The following is a 25,535-nucleotide window of genomic DNA, read 5'->3' as shown; positions in this document are numbered from 1 at the left end:
CTAGTGGTGGTAGAGGCGGTGGGGGTGGTGGTGGTGGTTTTCCCTACAAAGGAATGAGATCGCTTTTGTTTGGGACCCCTCTGAGTCTTGCTGCTAATTTGGCTCTGCTTGGTACCTTGCATGCTGCTTGTGGATGGGGAAGATGCTGCTTGGGGCAAAAGGCACTTCTTTTTAGTCACTGGGCTGGTACTACTTGTGCTACCCTTTAACTTTGAACGTGCTTCTGGTGCTTTAGGCTTTCCGTAAAAAACCATAGAGCTTGTGGGCCTAGCCGCACTACTACTGCCTGCTTTTGGTGCCTTTCCTTTACTTGATGATCCTTCAAGCAATGCTTCCCCAAATGATAAGCGAGAGCTTGGCCTACTTGGCCGACTAGACTGACGCAAAGGCTGCATCTTAGAACTGGTGGTGGTGGTGCTGGTGGTGGTGGTGGTGGTGGTGGTAGATGGAGCTTGTCCCTCCTTAGTCCCAAAAGGAGGATCCATTTCAAATTTTGTGTTGTGTGTGTAGTGTAGTGTAGTGTTTAAAAAACTATAAAAAAATAAAAAAAATTAAAAAAATTAAAAAAAAGGAAAAATGAATTAAAGACAAAAAAATTAGAGGAAGTTCTCTTCAGTGCTACTGCTTAAAAAGTAAAACTATGCACTACTGCACTGTGCTGTTGTGTGCAATCTGGCAAAGTGCTAAAGTTATTTAAATTATTAACTATTTAATAACTAGCAGTATTTTATTTTTAATTTGAATTTACACGGGCCTAAGAGCTTAGCCTACTACTATGCTAGCCTAAAGCTATATTTCCTTACTATAAGTCTACCTCTAGGCAGACGCTCTCAAACCCACTAAGCTAAAGTGAGGTTAAATCAGATTCGGTATGATTTATTAATTAATATTAAGTTATATAATATTAATAGATTAGAAATAATTTACTTAGATATTATGTATTATAGATAGAAGAATATAGATTATGAATTAGAATTTAGAATTAGAATTACTTATATTATAGATTATGAATTAGAATTTATATTGGTATATATTATTTATAATATATTATAGATTAAGATTAAAGAAGATTAGAATTATTTTAGTACTACAGCTAGTAGCTTGAAGCTTTGCTTAGTACAGCTCGTCACAGTCAATTTTTCTTGAAAAGAATTAGAAATAAAATAAAATGTCACAGCAAAACAGTTAGCTTCACTGCTTGCTGAACAAAAACACACAGCACTTATGCGGCTGCACTCACTAGCCCAACAAGTTCACTTCACTGATGGACTGAGGTGAGCAAAACACTAAGGGTACTTTTAATAAAATTGAAATAAAATGTAAAATAAATGAGAAAATCTTTGCAAAACAGTTAACGTCACTGCTTGCTGATCAAAAAAAAACACAGCACTTATGCGGCTGCACTCACTAGCCCAACAAGTTCACTTCACTGATGGACTGAGGTGAGCAAAACAAATGAAATAAAATGAAAGATTATTAATTAAGAAAAATTGACTTGGTCTCTTGCTGTTGCTAAAACAAAGCACAAACTATAGAGCTGCAGCACCAGTACTAATAAGATTAGCTGAACTATACACTAGTAGTAATTAATTAATATTATTACTTTTATTTATAGCTAATTTAATTAACTATTAAGATAAGAAAGAATTATAGAATTATTGATATTACTGATTTTAGATTAGACACTAGTAGATGTCTTGAATGTCTACAGTACACTCTACACTAGTATACTATTACTAACTATAACTGACAAATATATATATAATTTTATAATGAATTCAATTATTAATTATATTAATTAATATTACTGATTTTAAATTAGACACTAGTAGATGAATGTCTACAGTACACTCTACACTAGTATACTATAGTATATATATATATGACTGACAAATATATATATATATAATATTATAATGAACTATTAAATTATAGATTCTATTAAATTATTATTTATAAATTCTATTTAATTTATTTAAGCAGGACAGGCAGTAGGCACTAGTGCCAGCCCAGGGCAAGGGCACCCCAGTGCCACTGAGACACTGGGTGCACTGTCAACTCAACAGCACTTACACTACAGTTGATGACAAATTAAATAAAAAAAAATTAAATTAATCAAATTATTATTATTAATTATATTAAGTAGCACTGAAGTGAGGATGAAGTACACTGTGAGAAATGGCAGGCTAAGGCTTACCAGTCTCACACAGAACAGAACAATCTCTCTGTAACGCTCGGATGCAGCACAGGAGTGTTGCCAAAGCAGTCACAGCGAAAAATTAATGGATCTCTCAGGCAAGCTCTGGTCTTATAAAGGCGCCTTCAGAATTCAAAAAACAGCAGCACAGGCATTGGACGAGACCCTTAGCGTGACGTCACAAGAGTGAGCTGATTGGACAGACGAGATCAGCTCACTCCTGTTTGAAATTTTGGCGGCTGCGCGGCAAAAACGAAGACGATCACGAAGAATCTTCGATTCTTCGTGGTTGGGAGTCTTCATCTTCTCCTACGTTTTGCCGGCACTGTATTCTCTTCGGCGTGTCTTCGGAACGAACAAAAAACGGCCTCTTCGTGCTCGTTTTCATGTTCGCCCGAAGACGAATGCGCAAGTCTAATATATATATATATATATATATATATATATATATATATATATGTGTGTGTTTTTTCACTGGTATGATTTAATGGTGGAAATTATTAATGCCCCCCCAGTTTGACTGTGGTATCTTGTGTGCCCCCCTACATATTGTTTCTAGAGTTGCCACTGTGTATATGTAAGCTTTTAGCTTCACAATTAATATACTGTATTTCAGATGACAACATCTGTTGCATTCCGACTTGGTTTTCGTTAACATGGCTTAAAACAATTGCACATAATATTTTGATTATATGCTTAAATAGATGCTTATTGGTTTGTTCCCTAAAACTACTAAGCAAAGATGACAAATCAAGTCATTTTTCTGTTTCATGAGCATACCTTGTCAAGATATAAGATGTAGTTAACCCTTCAGGCTGTTACATTTACAGCCATGATTAATCTGTAATGTGATTCTGTGTTTCCTGTGCCCCAGCTGTAGCACTGGGGACCGAATGAATCACAGCTTTAGGGACAGCCATGTGACCTCTGAAACAAGAGAGCACGAGCACTGTGATACTGGAGACATTGTGGATCCTACTCATTATTAATGCTTCACTGGGAACGAGGGAATAAACTTGTATCCATTATAATTATTAATCAATTGTAAGAGGCCCATAAAAGCAAGACACCAGAACTGACATAAATAATACAAACAGTTATCAATTTTTATATGAGTCCCTTTCCAATACACTACAATCAAACTCAGTCAGTCCAATACAGTATTTTGTTTTTAGACCAGCTCAAGGAGGTGATGCACGTATGATCAGGGGAAATTTGGATTGTAACTGAAAATCATATTGGGCATCTCCCAAAATATTGAAACACAAAATGGATCAGTGATACAGTCCAGTGCAAATCAACTCAACAGTCTTTTGGAGATAAATTTATAATATGTATTGAGCATGTCTAAACGGTACAAGTGCATCCACAGCTGATCCAATGCTGGTTTGACCCACACACAATGGCGGAACAACTGGGGTCGTGACTGCGACCAGGCCCTGGAGTTCTGACAGTCAGGGGGGCCCAAGGGGTGCCGAACGGTCGTTTCCCCTGCTCCCTGCCGCCGCCTGCCTCAGCGCTGCCTCGACTGCAGTGGTGGGAGTGTGAGGCGTCTGTCTCGGTGCCGGCGCTTCACGCTGAGCGCCGTCCACCGAGGCAGAGCAGCGAGACAGAGGCCTTGCGCTCCCACCACAGGACTTCAACACGGTAAGTGTTAATAAACAATGTTGATTAATACTTGTCCTTTATATTTGCAGAACCACACCATCAATGGCTGTGACGTGTGACGTGTGACGTGTGACGTGTGACTTTTTCCTATCTTGAATGCTGCATTGTTGAAGATAAAGTAAGTTGAAAAAGATATGATTCAATATGTAATTTGTTGAAAAAAAATTGTGAAGAACCTATGTCTGATCTTCACTGTTATTATTATTATTATACTTATGTGTACCCTGTTTGAATGTGGCTGCAGCTCCAGCCTTCAAAGAGACGATCCTATAATCTGGCTGGGGCTCTTAATCAGCCAGCACAGCCCTGTCTGCCCAGACGGCACCCGCACTACAGGGGGGATAACACAGGTGGGGGAACCCATTGTATCCCTTAATCCCCTCCCCTGATACATCCTCTGTATACCGATGGGATTTGTGAGGGGATGTGGCTGATGGGATTTGTCATGGGATGTGGCTGATAGGATTGGGGGTTGGGTTCGGTGCACAGTGAATGTAGATTTTATATAAGTTCTGTGTGTTTGTAATAAAGAGAGTTCTGTTTCTAACCTCAAAGCATGAAGTTCTGTCTCATGATTGAGGGAAGTGCTGGTCTGTGACTGCTTTCTTCGGACAGCCGCAGCGTGTCGGCTTAACTGGGAGAAGGAAGGAGCTGTCTGGCGGATGTGTCCAGTCTGGGGCACAGGAGGATCCGTCACATTGGTGGCAGCGGTGGGATCTACTCCTTCCAGACCAGAGCGGACCAAAGCAACTAGCCGCAGAACAAAGTTATACCCTGGCGAGGAAGAGCCAAACGGATCCACAGATGGAGTGGATTGAACAGTCACCGGGATGCGGGGTGACTTGGAGGGGAGTCGAGACCCTCGAATTGGAGACTCCAGTATGGGAGTTTGAGAGATGGACCCGAGCCCGGCTCGTGAGATGGAGAGCGGCCCTAGAAAAGTGGAGCGCCCACCAAGGTACACATCTGCCCACCCTAGAACAACGAATCAGGGACCAGGTGAATGGGAGGCTCTACTTGTTCGGGGGACCTGCGTCTCCAGGTGAAGTTGCAGAGCTAGAGAGGCTGGTCCGACAGGAGATTGGGCTCGAAGAGGAGTACCGAGCCATATACTGGGAAGCCCGAGGCCCGCAGCGAAAATCCAGAAAGGCCCATTCTCCGGAAGGGATGGATGTTGGCGGGCCTGGCCTGTTGTGGGAGGCATTCGAGGAAAGGGGTGTCTTTGGCAATGGCAACATGGACCGATGGTGGGACATTAGTGACAAGCGCCGGAGAGCCCTGCCGCCCACTGCAACAAGTGAACTCAGCCAAGACCTTGAGAGACTAGTAGACAGAGAATGGTGCCTCGAGGCAGAATACTTGGCGCTATTCGAGGGGAGCTACGCCCTGCAGTGTGAGCCAACAGATGTTACAGAGCGAGCTCCGGAGGCCGCTCACTGTAATTGGCAAGCCTCCGGACTTGAAGGTTCAGTCACTCTGCCCCTGGTATTGCAGCCAGAGCCCGAAGAGGTGAAAGTGGGCAATCACTTTTGGGAGGAAGTCTTCAGGGCGATTATGGACCGCATGCAGTCGCCGGAATTTGAGGCAGCGGTCTATGGGTTTCCACTAGAGGCAGCAGAAGCGCCGACAACAGGGCAGAGAGACGCTGTTCTCTGCCCAGCACCATGCGCCCCTCCTACTCCGGCTGAAGCGCCGGCAGCGGGGCAGAGTGCCGCTGGCCTCTGCCCGCCTCACAGTGAAATGTCCCTGCCTGCTAGCAGGGACCCACCAGGGCAGTGCGACGCGATCCTCTGCCCAGCACCGCAAAATGGCAGACCGGCAGAAGAGCCGGCCATGGGGCAGAGTGCTGCTGGCCTCTGCTCATCCCCCAGAACAGTGTTCCCGCCGGCTAACGAGGACCAACCAGAAGTGCTGGCACCCGGAGAGAGAGTCGCTGATCTCTGTCCTGCACCAGAAATCCTCGCTCTGGCTGAAACGCCGGCAACAGGGCAGAGGGACGCTGTTCTCTGCCCAGCACCATGCGCCCCTCCTACTCCGGCTGAAGCGCCGGTACCAGGGCAGAGTGCCGCTGTTCTCTGCTCGCCCCACAGTGAAAGGTCCCTGCCTGCTAGCAGGGACCCACCAGGGCAGTGCGACGCGATCCTCTGCCCAGCACCGCAAAAGGCCAGACCGGCAGAAGAGCCGGCCACGGGGCAGAGTGCTGCTGGCTTCTGCTCATCCCCCAGTACAGTGTTCCCGCCGGCTAACGAGGACCAACCAGAAGTGCTGGCACCCGGACAGAGAGTCGCTGACCTCTGTCCTGCACCAGCAATCCTCGCTCCGGCTGAAACGCCGGCAACAGGGCAGAGTGCTGCTGGCCTCTGCTCGCCCCACAGCGAAGGGTCCCCACCTGCTAGCAGGGAACCACCAGCGGAAGAGCTGGCCACAGGGCAGAGTGACGCTGTTCTCTGCCCAGCAACGTTCCCTGCACCAGCAGAGGCACTGGCAACCGGACAGAGAGTCGCTGACCTCTGCCCTCCACAGCTTACACCCCCATTATCTGGCTCTCCCCAGCACGAGCATCTGGGAGGGGGCGCAGGCGGCGACCCTCCCCAGTGGCTGTCACCAAGTATAGGAGGAAGGGCAACCGGAACTCCTCCCCAGCGGCATGGTCCAGTGGGCAAAACGAGCCCCAGCTCTTGTTGTTTGGGTGGGGGAATGTGGAGCTGACTCGGGACAAGCCCGTAGTCAGGGTAACCATGGGAGGGTTCCATCAGGTTGGGAGGGAGCCGAGTCTGGGCTGAGGGCCCAGAGGGGAAAGGAAGCCCTGGAGAAAGGTCTCCCATGCCTGCAGAGGAGACTAAAGAGGGCTGCCCACTGGAGAGGCTTCTGGGCTGGCCTCTTACCCTTTGACTACGGGCCAGGCCTAGGAGCCTGGGTGACTGACATGGGGCTGCCAGGGTGCCCCAGAAGCCGCACGCCCGCTCTCCTTACCCCGCAGGACTAGAGACAGTAGAGGCCCGGTCATCCCCAAGCCGATCCGTTAGGGATCTGGCTGTGTCTGCCGGACGTTTGCACAAGAGGGGAGTAATGTGAAGAACCTATGTCTGATCTTCACTGTTATTATTATTATTATATTTATGTGTACCCTGTTTGAATGTGGCTGCAGCTCCAGCCTTCAAAGAGACGATCCTATAATCTGGCTGGGGCTCTTAATCAGCCAGCACAGCCCTGTCTGCCCAGACGGCACCCGCACTACAGGGGGGGATAACACAGGTGGGGGAACCCATTGTATCCTTTAATCCCCTCACCTGATACATCCTCTGTATACCGATGGGATTTGTGAGGGGATGTGGCTGATGGGATTTGTCATGGGATGTGGCTGATAGGATTGGGGGTTGGGTTCGGTGCACAGTGAATGTAGATTGTATATAAATTCTGTGTGTTTGTAATAAAGAGAGTTCTGTTTCTAACCTCAAAGCATGAAGTTCTGTCTCATGATTGAGGGAAGTGCTGGTCTGTGACTGCTTTCTTCGGACAGCCGCAGCGTGTCGGCTTAACTGGGAGAAGGAAGGAGCTGTCTGGCGGATGTGTCCAGTCTGGGGCACAGGAGGATCCGTCACAAAAATTGTTGTGTAAAAATCATGTTTTTTGGGGGGGGGGGGTGGGGGCCCTTAACAGATTCTCGCACCGGGGCCCTGTGGATGCTGTGGATGCTGGTGCTTACCAATGGTGCTTCTGAGTAAGGTCTAAACAAGTGCAGTTCCTTTCTTCTTGTAAATACATTTAAATGTCTAAATAAAAGCCACACTCAACTGTTATTATGTTTCACCTATTTTATTCTATGCCACTACAATAAATCCAGATCCAACAAATTTTATCAAACAAGCAAACTCGTTTTAGGATATTAAATATATGACTAGTTCCCTACACATCAGCCAGCAGTACTTAAAAGTTAAGGCAGAGAAGGAAGCCATAAGGGAGCTATATATTTTAATTTTGTTTATGTGGCCATATATGGAACTGAAGGAATATTATTTTGGTCGTGGTTCCATTTCTTCAAAATAGTTCAATTTCAGATGCATATGCCTTTCTATAAACAGCATGTTGCAAAATTCTATATGATTCAGATTAGATGAAAAATTAAATAACATGATTCATGATTTTCCTGATTATTAATAGACAAACTTGGAAAGACAGAAATTTAGAAAGCATAGGCCATATAGTCTACATTCCAGTATCTGAGTATAGGATAACAGCCTATGAAAAAAAATGCAGATTGTATGCCTAGTACTGATGCTGGCCTTTCAATAAAAAATGTTAAGACATCCATTTCCTTTTTACAGGTAATTAGAACTGGATGTCTGCTCCCCAAACCCTGGGCAGCGGAGATGAGTCTCAGAAAATTCCCTTTATTAAATAAACTTTCTCTGTCTCGTCCTTCTCATCCCTAAATCATTCAGCAGCTCTGTCTGTCAAAGTACTCTTTGCATTGGGACTGATAATGAGATGGCCTGCAGAACAGTTTTTCCTCAAAGCCTCTTGCAGTGGTTATATCAGACCAATATTGCTGGTTCTAAAAATGCACCTGATAAAATAGCCCAACCCTGGGGATGGACAAGTTGCCTTACCCAACTCCTTGAACTATATTTGAGATAATGCTTATCGATATGGTTGATGATTTTTGTAGTTTTAATCCAGTAACTTCCTGCTACCTTTTTGTTATCCAATGTTATAAGCATTTACTCTTTTCATTTACCATGATACTGTTTGTTAGAATGTAACTACAAATTTCCAGAATTAAATATGAAAAACATTAAGAGAAAAATCTATTGTTAGGGCACATATAGCTCCATTTTGCAGAGTGGTTTTTTTAATAGGAATGGGAGGGTTATTCTACTTTACATAAGGTGAATGGATATCCATTCATGATGAACAATTGACTACATTTCCCGTAGGCATTAACAACATCTTTGTCAGGAAAGTCCTTCAGCTTTGTAATGGACATGGTCACTTGGCCTATTCCAAGTTTACGTACACATTTACAAGAAAACACAGATCTCCTTCATAGGTTGTCTGTTCAAAAAGGTGTCTACTCCCTACAACCTTCTTCTCCTAATTTGGTAAATATCTAATAAAAGATAACTAATATCATATATTTCTCAACTCTTTCTCTCACTTTCTCTCTCTCACTTTCTCTCTCAAGGGCAGCCTATATCTAACAATAATAGTAATGTCTGTTATGATTATATGATTATACACAGTACACCTATTAGTCCTCCAGGTTCAAAGCTGTATTTTTTTTAAATTATATGACATCCTGGCAGATGACTGTTTTAATTGAGAAACACTTGTCCTGTACATGACCCTGGGCAGCAGAGATTATCTCTAGAGTGTTTACAGCCAGCACATAAGGTTTATCCCAAATCTAAACTATAGGATTATTCTCCTGTACTCATTATATGTATTTGTGTTTCTGGTACTACCACTAGTTCCACAGGTAAACAGGAGAACGTTTGTAATAAAGCCTCAAGTCCATAATGTGCCTATAGCTATGCCATAATGACATATTGATTGACTTTATTATTCCCATTTCCTGGGTTATTACCCTCACATCATAACAGGTAAGTTGATTATTTAATTAGGTGTGTTATTTTAGTTTTTGAATTGGAGCTGGGCAGACAGCCTGTCCTTGTGGAATAGAGGTCACTAGAAACCTCTACAGTTTCAAGTGTGATGGCTTCTTCTAGTATCCACAGACTCCAATAGCAAAACTGCAAATATACATTAAATGGTTATGAGACATTAGTTATATTTTGGTTACAGCACTGGAGAGAGGCCAGCCCAATGTGCAGCACAACCACAGCAGGGACTGGTTCAACCCATTGACCAGTGCATGAGCTGAGCTCCTCACAAATATCCATACTGACCAAAACACTGACAGGAAAATTGATATGGTTTGGCTCTTGATCATACTCCTTCACGCTTCATGAGCTGGACCAAGCCATACAATGGGCTTGAGGTCCTGTTAGCTCAACCATTTCTAGCCCACAAGATTAAATGGCATGTCATTTCACCACAAATCATGTTAGTAGAAAAAAAACATTGTTGAGCACATAATATACTGGATATGGCAAGTATTGCCGGAAGCAACTAAACGAATAAACAACTCTTTGTGACTTAATGGACCAGCCCATGCCAGAGCTTCCTGTCAGCCATCGCCATCCCCAGTGCCCTCAAGGTCGAGTCCGTGACCTCCAGAATATCACCCATCCATCTTGCCCTTGGTCGGCTGTTCTTCCTGTTGCCTTCCATTTTCCCTAGCATCAGCATCTTCTCCATGGGATTCATGGCAACTATACACCAGCCAAAGAAACCATGAAATGTTTCAAAGGAAGAGAAATTGGTGACAGAGGTTTATTTAAATATTCCTGATTTTGATATGCTGGAACCTGAGATGCATCAAACGACTCAACTAGTATTGCCTTTTCCTAATGTCTACTACTGCACTTCAGCCCATTTGACAAAAGAGGAATTACCAACTGAACACTGGAAAATAAATACCTTGTTTAACATGATCGCAGGTCTGTGGCCTTTTTTATACCAACCAAATATTTTCCTTAAAATGCTTCTTGATGCAGAATTGGACACTGACACTAATGACATCTGTTGCTAATGACTTCTGTAATAATGCATTATAATGCATGTGCAAAGTGATTTGTTAATTTTAGTGCAAAACAAACTGTGAAATTACACACAGCCATTTAGATCAAACACATGCATGGTTGGGGGGCATTTTTCATTACACCTCTGGAAAAGGCATGAAAATGATAAAGGAACATGGCAAGAGAAATCCTACTCTTGTTGACAGAGGTTTATCTAGAGGACCTCAGTGCAGAGGAAATGCTATTTGCTGAGTGACTTTGTAATAATGAATGCTATTTTGTAGAATCAGATTTTGACACAATCTATGTTGACTGTAAACATCTATGTATCAGAAACTTTTGGCATCAGCGTCTGAAATGTAATATTTTTCAAGAGGACCTGAAGGAAAAACTTGTGAAATTATCCATGCCAAACACTGATTGCCTGCCTTCAATTACTTGTCCCCATGATTTCTGAAACACTAATGAATGAAATCTATTCATTTGCCGTATCTTGTTTATTTCTTTGAGAATCAACATTTGTTCACTGTCTTTTCTAGGGCAGCCAAGTTAAAATGTTACTGGGCTGACATTGATGAAATTACAGATCTATATATATGTTACCTCTGAAAAATTATCTGATTTTAAAGGCATTGCAAGTAAAGAACTTCTGCAACAAGGGCTGTGTATTAAAGATGTCTTTACAAAAAGGCTTACATTCAGGCAGGTATAATATTTTATTCACTTGTTGAGCTTAAGAACATGCCCACATATCAACCTAACTCCTCCAAGGGCATAGTTCTCTATTCCAAGAACTGTCCCATAGTGCTAGGGTTAATTACTGGGTGATGATGTCATATGATGATGATCACAGGCAGGCTGGTCAGGGGGACAGGTGGGCAGTTGCCCCCAGGCTCTTCTAAATTCGTCAATCAGAGTCAGTACAGATTGGGCTGGCACACTGGCACATGAGTTGGCTCATGTAAGGAGATATTACGTGACCCTCTTTTATAGTAGAGTGAAAGTTTGCACATTGTGCAGATAGGATTTATTTGCACCATGCAAGGTAAATTGATACATGTGTGTGAGTGAGAGAGATTATAATTTAGTGGGGATGTGCAGAGGGGTCACTTGACTTGTCCCCAGGGCCAAAAAGTACCAGACCTGATGCACCTTCAGTTTGATCATGGTCTTTGCCAGAATGATAAACCAAAAAAGCAGAAATTGGCTGCAACAGGCTCCGTGATGGAGTAAATACACCATCGGTATAACTAGAAACCACAGGGCCCTGGTCCCCCAGCTTCACCAAGTCACATATACCACAATGTCACCTTTCCCCTAAAAATCTTGTGATTGTCACTTTTTCCCAAACAGCTTGTGAGTGCCCTTGCCACAAACAGCCTGCCTGTGCCATCTTTGCCCCAGTGCATTGTAGAAGTTTTTTTGTTTTTTTTTATAGAGCGAGAGAGAGTGAGCAGTCTCATCCTTATCAGAATTATCATTTACCATTTTTTCAGAAAAGGTGTCATGTGACAGAAAAACTGGCACTGAGAGGATGTTGCCATAGAAACCAAAAAAAGGCTTCTTAAAATTTTCTGTATTGTTATATGATACATACTTCAGAGGGAATAATAATATAAGGTATGCTATGGTTTATACAGCAATACTAGAGAGTGCAATTATTGAATCTTTGAAAACCTCAGTTTCTCAGAAAATAAATGAAAATCACCCAAAACCAGAGAAGACAAGACAAAACAATTACCTAGAAAAAAGGAGGGTGCTTCATAAAGCATAATCTAATGGTTACCTTTGTGCATGAGTCTCAATATAACAAATTAATTTACGAATGGAAATACATTGAAAATTCTTTAGCATCTGCAAAAAGAAATTGAATCATCTCATTAGATCCAGGAAGGAAGGCTGTCTGTTATCCTTTAATTACATGTTACCAAGACAGTAAGTTAATAGGACAAAGCAAAAAGTTAAGGACTTGAAATCTGCTTCAGTTGTACGGAGCCTGGAAATGTATGGTTATGGTACAGCATAACTGTTATCATTATATCCTGAGGCAAACATTGATGGTGGTATAGGATAACTGTTATTATATACTGAGGCAAACACTGACAATGGTATAGGATTACTGTTATATACTGAGGCAAACATTGACAGTGGTGTAGGATAACTGGTATCATTATATACTGAGGCACGCATTGACTGTCACTATACATTGAGCCAGACATTGACAATAATGCAGCATAACCGCTATCACTATATACTAAGCTAAACATTGATGGGGTGTAGGCCTATATATATAATTAACAGCAATCCCAATCCTATCATGCACAGGCATACCCAGGTTCTAGCATGTACTGGTTGCCTGGGCATGATAGGAATGTGATTGCTGTATTGCAACAACAATATTATATATATATTTTATATACACCCCGTATTTGCTCGATTATAAGACAACTCCCCAAAATCTGAATATTAATTTAGGAAAAAAAAGAAAAAGCCTGAATATAAGACGACATGCCACTGTGCCCCATGATATGCCTTTTAACCCTCTAAATACCACTGTGCCCCATGATATGCCTTTTAACCCTCAATATGCCACTGTGCCCAATGAAATGCCTTTTGACCCCCTATGTGCCACTCTGCCTCCAGAAATGCCTTATAACCCTATATGCCACTCTGGCATTTAGGGGGTTAAAAGGCATATTATGGGGCAGAGTGGCATATAGGGAGGTATTTTAGGGAGGCTTTTATGTAAGTATGACACAAGTAGTTTTCTTAAGACTTTTTAAATACAGTATATATGGAAATGAAAAGTGAATTGCAGGAAACCTATTGAAGTGTGTGTGCATTATTACTAGACTTGTGCATTCGTCTTCGGGCGAACATGAAAACGAACACGAAGAGTGTGTTTTTATGTTTGTCCTGAAGAAACGAAGAAGCGAAGATTTTTCCCCCCATGAAGGTGACCCAACTAGCATAATCTAATCAGCCTACTTCCTCAAAGTTATCATAGAACCACTAAGTCTCCCCCTTTTTCGTGGTGTAAGGACTAAACCTTAATTTTTCCTAGAATCGGGATAGCCATATGCCTATCCCATAGATCAGGGGCATTCAACATGCGGCCCGTGGGCCAAATGCGGCCCGCCAGACCTTGAGGTGCGGCCCGCGTGAGATCCGCAGGCGGGGCAACCAGGATTGCAGAATCGCAAGGTCCCTGTTGCTTTTCTGTGGGTTGCTCGTACTGCAGTGTCTTTTGTACCGCACAGAGGAAGCTCCCTTCCTGCTTCCGCTGTTCGGCACAAGAGATGTTGCTCGGGAGCTGCGTGAGATCCGCAGGCAGGGCAACCAGGATTGCAGAATCGCAAGGTCTGGCATTTAGGGGGTTAAAAGGCATATTATGGGGCAGAGTGGCATATAGGGAGGTAAAAGGCATTTGAGGAGGCAGAATGGCGTATAGAGGGTTAAAAGGCATTTCTGGAGGCAGTGGCATTAAGTGGGTTAAAAGGCATTTCATAGAGCACTCCGTCTACAGAAATGCCTTATGCCCCCATTTAACACCCCCCCCAAACTTACTGGTGCTTCTGACTCCCCGGTGTGTTGTCCGGGCAACAGGTAGACGTCTACGCGATTCGCAGACAACCCCCGCTGCTAACCGCACCTCCTTTCGGCTGGAGCGGAAGTTGCCTACGCAAATCGCGTAGACGTCTACACGCTGCCCCGGCTACACACCGGGGAATCAGAAGCACCAGTAAGTTTGGAGGGGGCATAAGACAGGAGGATCCAGGTCCCCTGCAGCGCTGTGGGCGATCTGGATCTTAGTCTCATAGTCAGGCCTATTTGAGGACTGATTATAAGACGACCCTGATTATAACACGAGGGGTCTTTTTCAGAGCATTTGCTGGGCTTGTGTGTTCTGTTGATCTATACCTGCAATGCTATGTTTCCATACATTATTATTGTATACCTGCAAATACGAGGTTTTATGTCTTATTCAGTTGATCTATACATGCAAGTGCTGTTTACATGTGTTGTTTATTACAATACCTAAACTACAGGGAGTAAGTAGAAGAGGCCCTCTCAATGTCACAGTAGGGTCAAAAAGAGGGTAGACTGTATGTACACTAGGCAAATAAACCTTAAAGACCCATTTGCCAGCTATAGGCATATATATATATATATATATATATATATATATATATATATATATATATATATATATATATATATATGCTATCTTTTTACCCAAGATATTCCTGATAGTAGCTCCATGTTTTGAATTTTGCTCCACATGTGCTCCAATTTACAATCTATGCCTTAATGAAGATGTCATTAAATGCGCATGAAAATATGTAATCAGTTCTTTCATTTTACCTTTCCCATTGGGTCCTGTATGTGATGGTTAAATTTGGTAGTGCCCTATCCCAAAAAGATGCCCTTGTTTAATGAAAGTTACAAGACCTTTAAATATACTTCTGATATCTGCCTCTGTGGTTTGATCGTTTTTTAACACCACTGGGTCAGTGAGCTTTACAGAGCAAGCTCTAATGTGCTGCACTCTTCATTAAAACCAGTAAACCACGGTGCTAATGGCCACTAATTGGTCTGCATGCAAACATACGCACGCTCCATTGGCTTTCAGCTGCAGGCAAATTAGTCTCATGATGAGCAGGCTTTTTAACGTTTCTCTTGAGGATTTAAATGTTAAATGTTTTAAATAATCTACCAACTACCCTATAGTCCAATGTTTTGTTTTTAACCATGTACTTTTTCCACCGCAGATAACTATAAATTTGGGAATATGGTTGTCTGTGGCATCATATTCCATCAGTGTTTGTTAAATTAGTAGCCACAGTTTGAACGTGTGATGTACACCCCAAGTAACACAACCCTTTGCAATAATCATGTAAGAGGTCTCGTCTATTTTATATATACTGTAGCTCTTAACTTGTTATAAGATTGTTACTTGGTACAACTTGATATTTAAAGTTACACTGTTGCTTTTATATAAGTATGACACAAGTAGTTTTCTTAAGACTTTTTAAATACAGTATATATAGAAATGAAAAGTGAATTGCAGGAAACCTATTGAAGTGTGTGCATTATTACTAGACTTGTGCATTCGTTTTTCGGGCGAACATGAAAACGAACAGGAAGAGTGCGTTTTTATGTTTGTCCTGAAGAAACGAAGATTTTTCCCCCCATGAAGGTGACCCAACTAGCATAATCTAATCAGCCTACTTCCTCAAAGTTATCATAGAACCACTATGTCTCCCCCTTTTTCGTGGTGTAAGGACTAAACCCTAATTTTTCCTAGAATCGGGATAGCCATATGCCTATCCCATAGATCAGGGGCATTCAACATGCGGCCCGTGGGCCAAATGCGGCCCGCCAGACCTTGAGGTGCGGCCCGCGTGAGATCCGCAGGCGGGGCAACCAGGATTGCAGAATCGCAAGGTCCCTGTTGCTTTTCTGTGGGTTGCTCGCACTGCAGTGTCTTTTGTACCGCACAGAGGAAGCTCCCTTCCTGCTTCCGCTGTTCGGCACAAGAGATGTTGCTCGGGAGCTGCACAGGGAGAAGCAGCAGCCCCTGCGTAAATCTGCAGTGCAGGTAAGAGGGTGATTGAGGGAATGAATCTGTGAATGAATGAGTATATGAATGAGTGTATGTGTGATAGCATGGATGTGTAAGTGGAGGGCATGGCACAGTGAGTCTGTTAGTGACCCCATACACAAGAGTGCAGCTAGCCAGGTTTCAGCATGTATTGGCTGACTTGGAATCATAGGAGTGTGATTGCTAACAGCAATCACAGTCCTATTGTCACTGTTTCGCTGGACTATTAAGGAAGGTCGTCCCCGCAGAAGTTCTTCCGCCCAAACTACCGCTACTGAGAGGGGAATTCCCGGCAGCAGCAGTCCAGGACTTAGACGATCCCAACAGTGGACAACCTCCCACCAGCTGGAGATAGATTCTGAGCGGCAGCAGCCGCGGCAAGGCACAGCACGAGACAGGAACACAAAGCAGGATAGTCAGACAAGCCAGGGGTCTGATACACGGAGCGGATAGTCGGACGAGCCAGGGGTCTGATACACGGAGCGGATAGTCGGACGAGCCAGGGGTCTGATACACGGAGCAGGATAGTCAGACGAGCCAGGGGTCAAAACCAGAGATCTCAAGCAAAGGTACCGAATCGTGGAGCAAGGGAGAGTCAGGCAAGCCGAAGGTCAAAAACAGGAAACAAGATGCACGAGCTAGATACACGAACTGAAGACCACAACAGGGTACTTGTGAAAGGCACAGCCGGCTTTTAAAACTGGCGCCATTCCACAAGCCCCTCCCGGACCAGAACCAAAACCACGCCCCCCAGCCGTCCATCAATCCTCCTGCAACGTGCAGCGTGCCCGGGAGGCGGACCGACGACCGGAGGACGGGTAAGTACACTGGCTCCGGGAACTACTGTTCCCGGGGACGAATCCTCCCCGTGTCCCACTACCTCGGGCGGAGGGTGGTCCGCTGTCCGGGAAGATGTTTTCCCGGGACCCGCGGACAACCCTTCGCCCGCTACTAGTGCCGCGAGCGGAGGACCGCCCTCCGTCCCGAACGGCCGGCGTACGGGAACCGCGGCCAGACCTCCTCCCGGCGGCGTCCGGAGCCGGGACGGAGACACTCCCGGCTGCGTCCGGAGCCGGGACGGAGACACTCCCGGCTGCGTCCGGAGCCGGGACAGTGACACCTATGATGCCCAGGTTCCAGCATTTACTGGTTGCCTTGGCATGATAGAAGTGTGATTGCTGTTAGCAATTATATATATATTAATATTGTTATTGTATTTTATTGTCCATTTTTGGTGTGATAACACCATACTTTTATTAAAAGTAACACCAAAATTGGACAAAAAATACAATAACCATATCAATTTATATATGATTAATCACACTCATAACACACTCCTATCAAGCCCAGGCAACCAGTACATGCTGGGATTTGTGTGTGCTGTTAACAATCATATAATATTGTTGTTTATATTTTTTTTGTACAATTTTGGTGTTACTTTTATTAAAAGTGTTAATTTATATTATTTTTAAAGATGGGGGGGGTAATTTTCTGTTTCTGCTTCGATCCAGAATTTTCATGTTGGTGCATCCCTAGAATAAATAGAACTATTTAATTTTTACATATCCAGAGATAAAATGCCCTCCTGAATTTGTAGTCGCGTCAGAGGACAAAACTATCTAGGCCCAGAAATCAGTGAGAGGCATTGTAAAGGATTTTGTGTAATTTACTTTATTTCGATCTGCATGTCCTATTAAAGGTGCTTTTCTGTCAGTGAAAAATGAGTGCAGCCCCTGAACACATACATTTCTGATGAAGTGGCTCGCTGCAGGAAAAACTTGGACACCCCTGCCGTACATGTTTAAATTCCCTCACGGTATTAGCATCTACTTGCGTATTTAATTTGCAAACCTCATTAAGTAGGTGTATTTATTATAAAGAACCGCAAAACAAAAAGTGTAGAAAAAGTGACAGATCCATTCTAAGATATCCCAGATTAATTATGAACATATGAATTAACAGTAAGATCAAGAAAAGTGCACAATGTAAGACAGCATTGTGTCACACTGAATAAAGAATAAACTGCTGAGATAATACGTTCCCTGTTGCTCCCTTTCCCATTGAGCTGATTCTGGGACCTTTTTTGTAACAATGTCCTGAAATTTTGTTTTTAACAATGTCCTGAAAAATGCATGTAACCCAAAGAACGCTATAACCATTACACATCACTATGATGCCAGGTTATTAATAAATAAAGTAAAAAGCCCTGATGCGCAGTAGGCATGCAGAGATAGCTTATCAGGGTGCAGCCTCAGCAGTTTTCAAGTTCAAGGAAGATGTAAGCTAAAACGTTTTAATTATAATAAATTTGTTGGTGGAGTTTAAAAACTGTAGTTAATATAGTTGTGAAATTATATATATAATTAAAACCCCAACCCCAGTGGCATCTCCAGCTTTCATATTTGGGGGGGCGGGCATGAGGGGACAGGGACCAAAGTAATTCTAAAACACTACATATACAATATATATATATATAAAAAAAAATAATATATATATATATCTGCATTAGATGTGCATTTTTAACTACATAATATGTACTTATCTCTTTGAAGTAAAGAGCGTGATTGAAATATGAGTTCAAAATAACAGCTAAACTGGCAGTTATTTTTCATTCTTTATTATTAACCCCTGCTGCCAATATATATAAATATTAGCCCCTGCTACCAATATATATAAATATTAGCCCCTGCTGCCAATATATATATTATTAGACCCTGTTGCCAATAAATATATATAAATATTAGATCCTGCTGACAATATATTTTATATCTAGGCAAGCCTTGAGCCCCCCTCCACGCTCCCTAGCATACAATCACTCCTTCCGCTCCCGCACCAAAAAAAAATTCCCACACTGACTGCAGATTAGTGGAAGACTGTGCGAGTCAGTGCAGTTTTCCCTTCATCTGACCCCACCGTCCTCTCCCCCGTAATCATCCCCAGAGTCCCTTTGTCCCCTCATTCTCTAAGCCACACCTCTCTTTTACTTACTCCCTGTAGTTCATAGCATTGCATGTATAGATCAACAGAACACACAAACCCAGCATTGCAGGTATAGATCAACTTGACATCTCATGTAAACTCAGCATAGGTATAGATCAATTAAACAGCACTACAGGTATTGCTAAACTGAATAAGACATACAAACCCTGTATTTGCAGATATACATAAACAATGTACAGAAACATAGCATAGCAGATATAGATCAACAGAATAACACAAAAACCCAGATTTGCAGGTATAGATCATCTGGAATTCACATAAAACAGCATTAAAGGTATAGATAAAACTCCCTAAATTACAGGCATAGATCACAGGTTGCACACCCCAAAGCCAGCCCTGGAGTCCACATTGCCCTCATAGAACCTGACCAGCACCCAGATTACACGCATAGGCCATCTTTGTCCCCAAACAGCCCACCCAGTTCTATCTTTGTCCCATAAACACGCTACTTGTGCAATATTTGTCCCATAAACACCCTGCTTGTGCCATCTTTGCCTTTCCACAAATCAATTATACATCTATGATACACACAAACATTTTTACAGTCACTCACTAATTCACACTTTCATTCCCATAATTAATTCACACAATCATTTATTCTCTCACTCATTCATACAAATCATTAACACATTCATTAATGCATTCACACAAATCATTCAAGCAATTTATCCACACGATAATTACTTCATTATATCATTCATTCATTCACACAATTCATCCACACAATAATTCAAACTCTCACTCATTCACACAATTTATACACACATTAATTCATTATTTCACTCATTCACACAATTCATTCACACATTCATTTATACTCTCACCCATTCACACAATTCATCAACACATTAATTCATTTATTCTCTCACTCATTACACAATGCATCCACACATTAATTCTTAATTCTCTCACTCATTCTCACTCTTTATTTCAATATTCTTACTACCCACCTTTCTCACTAGCTACCTCTCCTCCCTTTTCTCGCTATCTACCTTCTCTCCTCCCCTTCTCACTATGTACCCCGTGTCCCCATCTCACTATCAACCCCCCGCTCCCCTTCTCTCTTTCTACCCACTCCCCCATTCTCTTATCTCTATCTACGCTCTCCCCCCTTCCCTTCTCTCTATCTACCCTCTCCCCCCTTTGTAGTTCACTAAGCCTGCTGAAGTCCTGCATTGCTCTGCCACGGTTCTCGCTGCTTCACTGCTGAGCGCTGGAATATGATGTCATGGGTGCAGAGCAGTTGCTGAATACTTATTCATGAGCAACCGCTTGGCGCCCCTCTCTCCTCCGTGTCAATCAGTGCACAAATTTTTTTTTAAATGAAAGTATGGCGTTTCACTTGGGGGGGCACAGCATGATGTAGGGGGGCATGGCCCTCTCTGAACCCCCCTGCCAACGCCAGCAGCACTTCTCCTGGAGTCTCCAGGCAAAATCTGGAGAGTTCTCACATATGATGAGAGAAACAATTAACAACAAGGTACAGATACCTTAATGGGAGAAATAAAAATGCATTTCATACTTGGGAACTTTAATAGCTGCCCTCCCGGTGCTCTTCTGATCCTTATAGAGATAAGGCCTGCTTCCCCAGATCTCCACCCACATTCTGCCAAATCCCTGCCTACTCACCTCTTCTGCCCAGTTGCGTTGCCCTTCCCTGGGCCCATCTAGTCCTACCCCCTACACAAAGCCACCTCCACCGCCCAGAAGGAGAGCTCAGGGAAGCTTCCAGATATAGCTTACAGTGACCACATAAATGGTGTTTACCCAGGTTTAAAATCAGAGGTAGCACCTAAGGTAGTCACTGATGCCTTGTATTAGACCACTATGGATGCACTGGCGTGATGTGAGCATGGATGTGTACTTGTGTGTGTGAGAGCATGGATGTGTACTTGTGTGTGTGTGTGTGTGTGAGCATGGATGTGTAATTGTGTGTGAGCATGGATGTGTACTTGTGTGTGTGAATGTGAGCATGGATGTGTACTTGTGTGTGTGTGTTTGAGCATAGATGTGTAATTGGGTGTGTGAGCATGAATGTGTAAGTGGGAAGAGATGGAATGTGTGTCAGTGAGTATGAGTAAGTGTGTGTAATTTGTGTGTTTACATTGGTTGTATGTTGAAAGAGGGGGCAAAGAAGGCACAGACAAGTTGTTTGGGGGCAATGATGACACAGACCATCTGTTGAAGTTGGGGGCCCCAGGGCAATTTTCACACCAGGGCCTCATGGTTTCTAGTTATGCCCCTGTATTGATGTAAGCAATCATGGCGGCTAAAAATCCAACTGGTTCCTAAAAACATAGATTTATTCAGCCTGATTATAAATATTTCACACAAAATACAAATAATCTTTGAAATAGAACATCATTATTAAAGTACCATGTAGTCTTATCAAAATGACTGCAAGTTGTACACAGAGGCAGAGAGTTGGTCCCTGCAATGGTGGAGGGTGTTGCAAGATTTTAGGATGGTCACCAAGGCTTTTTAATGCACAATTTGGTCTTCCAAGGTGGCATTAATGACATTAGGTATTGAAGTTATCGCTTTTAAACGCTACATCAGAAACAGTACTGGCGACTGCCCAACTCCTTCCCAGAAGGAATAATTTTGCCTTATTTATACATTTCCGAGGAAATGTATAAGCACTGGTAAGCCATTGTCATAGAAACTGGAAAGGGTTCTTTAAAAATTCTGTGTTTTTGTGTCAATAAACCATCATATGAAGCAATCAAATAACAGATCTACTGGGGTTTATTTACTTACTATGCCATGTTCTGTCTAACTGGGACAGCGCATTTTATGAGCAGGTATGTGTAAGGTGCTTGATATTTTAGTTTATATGAAATTGCAAGGTTGGCACCTTGATTTATTTGTTTAATAATATTACTGCTCCTAAGTTGCAATATTACAAATGTACATGTTCAGAGATGCCCAAAACAGGATACCCATTGTTTGCCTGTTTTAGGGTTAGACAAAATAGGCTATTTTGCAATTCTAGATGTAATTTCCTGATTCTTTATTTACTTACAGAAAAAATGCATTAGTAATTAGTAGACTTGTACATTCGTATTCGGGCGAACATGAAAATGTACACAAAGAAACAAACATGGCGGCGGCAAAACGTACACGAAGACGAAGAAACACAACATGAAGAATCTTCGTCTTTTTTAGTCTACTAATCTCCCTGGTCCCTTCCCCATCTAGCCTACCTTTTCTACGCAGCATCACAGGGGTTAACGAGAGCGGAAATCCGTAGGTTTGTGCGAGGAGTTAAAGGTCCGCTCGAGTAACTCTATTGGTAGCTCGTACAGACTTTTAACTCTTGGAGTAGGCCCAGGCGGAGTTTCACGGTCAGGAGTTAAAGGTCTGTATGAGCGACTCTATTGGTCGCCAGCAGGGGGCTCCTCTGCTAGAAGAGCTCCCTGCCGGCGACCAATAGAGTCACTCGTACAGACCTTTAACTCTTGGAGCGTGGAGACCAATGGTCTCCCCAGGCCAAGTTTGGTGTCAGAAGTTAAAGGTATGTACCTTTAAAATCCTGCCGCCAAAGCTAACGCATACCGCGTTAACTCCGTATTAACCCCTTCTAAAAAAAAAAAAGCCAAAAATGTACACGAATATTCGAACCAGACACAGGAGCAGGCAAATATTCATGGTATACAAAGATTTTTTTCCCCACGAAGAAGAAACCCGAAGAGTTGGCCGGTGCCCAAGTCTAGTAATTAGTATATTTTATGTACCAGTAGAGTCTCCTAGGTTTGTCATTTCGTTCCATCAGACATAAATTCCAAGATGTTGAAGTGTTTCCTTAATGGTAGTGAGGGTTGTTATATAGGAGCACAAACTAACTGAATAAAAAGACTGCCCAAAAAACGTTTTTTCCTGGATGCATTTTTAACCTCTACTGCTCAAAGGCAAACTCCCCTTTAACTGTATTCAATTAGAGCCCTTTAGGTTGTTTAAGAAGGATCATGTAGCACTTTTATATTTCATATTTTACTTGGTTTCATTGGTTATGACTTTAATTGCATGTTTCTCTTTTGCATATTCAACCAGATGTTCTTAAAAAATAGGTATGTTATTTTTCAGCCATGTCATAAAGATTAAATTACACCAAAATTTACAACATAATTTTCGTAAGTGTTAGTTGTATGTATGTATGTATATATGTTGTTTTGTGTTCCTTCAGCAAAAATAGTTCTCAGAACATCTGCAATACTGTGAAGGGGTTTTTGCTAAATTGATTTTGCCATACTTTTATTTTAAGTCACTTTGGTCACTAATACCTAGAATTATTAAAGAGATCATTTGACCTTAGCCCATTTTTTTCCCAAATTGGTCGGCCTTTCTTATTTAAAATCTTTCCCTTAGGCAAATATCTAGTGCTAATCTGACCCTAATTACAATCACTCAATAACTTTCTTGTCTTTTAGTGCATTAGTTAACAACAAAACTGTAACAATCCCCAGGGGGGCGAATTAACTGCATCTCCTCTTAATTACACTTCTCTACAATATTTAATTATTTTTCTAAAAAGAAAAATGTTTTATGCTCTGCATTATTGACTGCTTCTAATGGGTAAAAACATTACCAGTCGTAGTGGAATAAATGTATCAGATTGGTTCACTCCTAATAGTTTAATGTGCTTACTAGCAATCAAATCTGGAACATTGTGCTACTAAACCTTTATATTATGAAAAGAGGAGCGTTGTATATTTTAGAACTTTGAGTCTTTCAATTGAAGATATGTTTGGTTCAAATGAATAAACATCTTATTCTGTGAGCCAAAAAATTGCTACCTGTTCATCAATAAAAAAATGTTTTTTTATCATTTAACTTATGATAGCCCAAGTTAACTAAGCAAATGATTTCACTTGACTTTCTATAGCTTTGCTGTTGAAAACACTATGCTTCGGTTGGTCCTGTTTGGTGATCTCATAAGGTAAATCATTTGTAGAGATGCTATAAAAAAAGGCAATAGTTAATTTTATAATATAAATCTGTATGGGAAGTGTCAAAAGATTATTATAGCCAACAAAGCCATTCACAGGTAAGATTTCAAACACCAATGTAACTAAGCTTTCACTGCTCAGAAGACCCGGTTCTGCTAATGTTTCCATTGACTACCCTCCTGTTGCTGAGTTAGGCCTTTTTAACCATTGATATGTTTAATATTTTATGACCTGCTGTTGGCCATTTTTTTTATGACCCTGTAGTGCCTGGTCTCTGGAATCTGACTGACCCTGGCTTTGACCTGTCTCTGCTGCTACTTGGGTAAATCACCTGATGTCTGTCCTCCAGTTCTGCCGTCTGCTTCTGGCTTCCAAACTAGATTCTGGAAAAGGCCTGATTTTACTGTCATTAGTGATCAACCGATGGCAGAGGAGCTCCCTTTCGGCTACCAATAGAGTCGCTCCTACAGACTTTTAACTCTTGGAGTGGGGAGACCATGGTCTCCTCAGGCCAAATTCCACTGTCAGGATTTAAAGGGCCGTGCAAGCGAGTCTATTGGTCAGGTTGCGGCACCAGGATTTTAATTGTCTGCCATCAATCAATGAAGTGAACCTGCTGGCGACCAATAGAGTTGCTCGTACAGAGCTTTAACATCCTGGCACCAAAGCTGCTGCGTTGTGCGTACCGCATTAACCCCGTATTAACCCCTTCTACAAAAAAGGACAATAACTAAGAAAAAAAACGAACACGAAGAATGTACACAACTATTCACCCCAACTGAACACAGAAATACAAAGATTTTTTCCCCCACAAAGACGAACACGAAGAGTTGGCTGGCGCCAAAGTCTAGTTTTTTTTTCTTTAGGTGTCACGTGCATGTGCAAATCTTAAACTAGGAGAAACAAAAACACGTTAGAATTTACCAGTAAAAACAGAAAGACAGTGCCTACTGTCATCAAGCATCTAAATATTACAAGAACTCTAGACACAAGGGGTTAATTTACCACGAGAAAAGCCTTCAAATCTAATCAGTTGTATGACCATGCAAAGCATTTTTAAAAAGATCTCCTTGTTCATCTTAAATAGGGAGCTCCTGATTCTAATTTTACCTCTTCCATTGACGGGATGTAGATATTCCAATCATCTCATTATCTGGTCATGAGTGTTTTGACACCAACAGACCAAGTAGGTCAAGGGTGGAAAACATAACCGGATCCTGGTTTAAAGGGGGGCTACCACTATTTTTTTGTTACTAGTATCAAATGAACCCCTCTATTTTCCACACTGAAACTTTTTTGCTATTTTTACAAAATGTTTGTTGAATTACAATTTATATTTAGTGTTTACACACAAGTGATAAGGTATATCGTTTATCCAAGGCCTTTTTGATACAATAATTATTTGTATAACCCATCATTTCACATGATTAATTAGAAAATAATCAAAAAAAGTTTTACATTTTTGCAAATTA

Source organism: Sceloporus occidentalis, unplaced genomic scaffold, assembly GCF_023333645.1.
Source record: "Sceloporus occidentalis isolate IW3139 unplaced genomic scaffold, rSceOcc1.0.p SCAF_316, whole genome shotgun sequence".
Lineage (NCBI taxonomy): Eukaryota > Metazoa > Chordata > Lepidosauria > Squamata > Phrynosomatidae > Sceloporus > Sceloporus occidentalis.
This window is presented reverse-complemented; position numbering follows the sequence as displayed.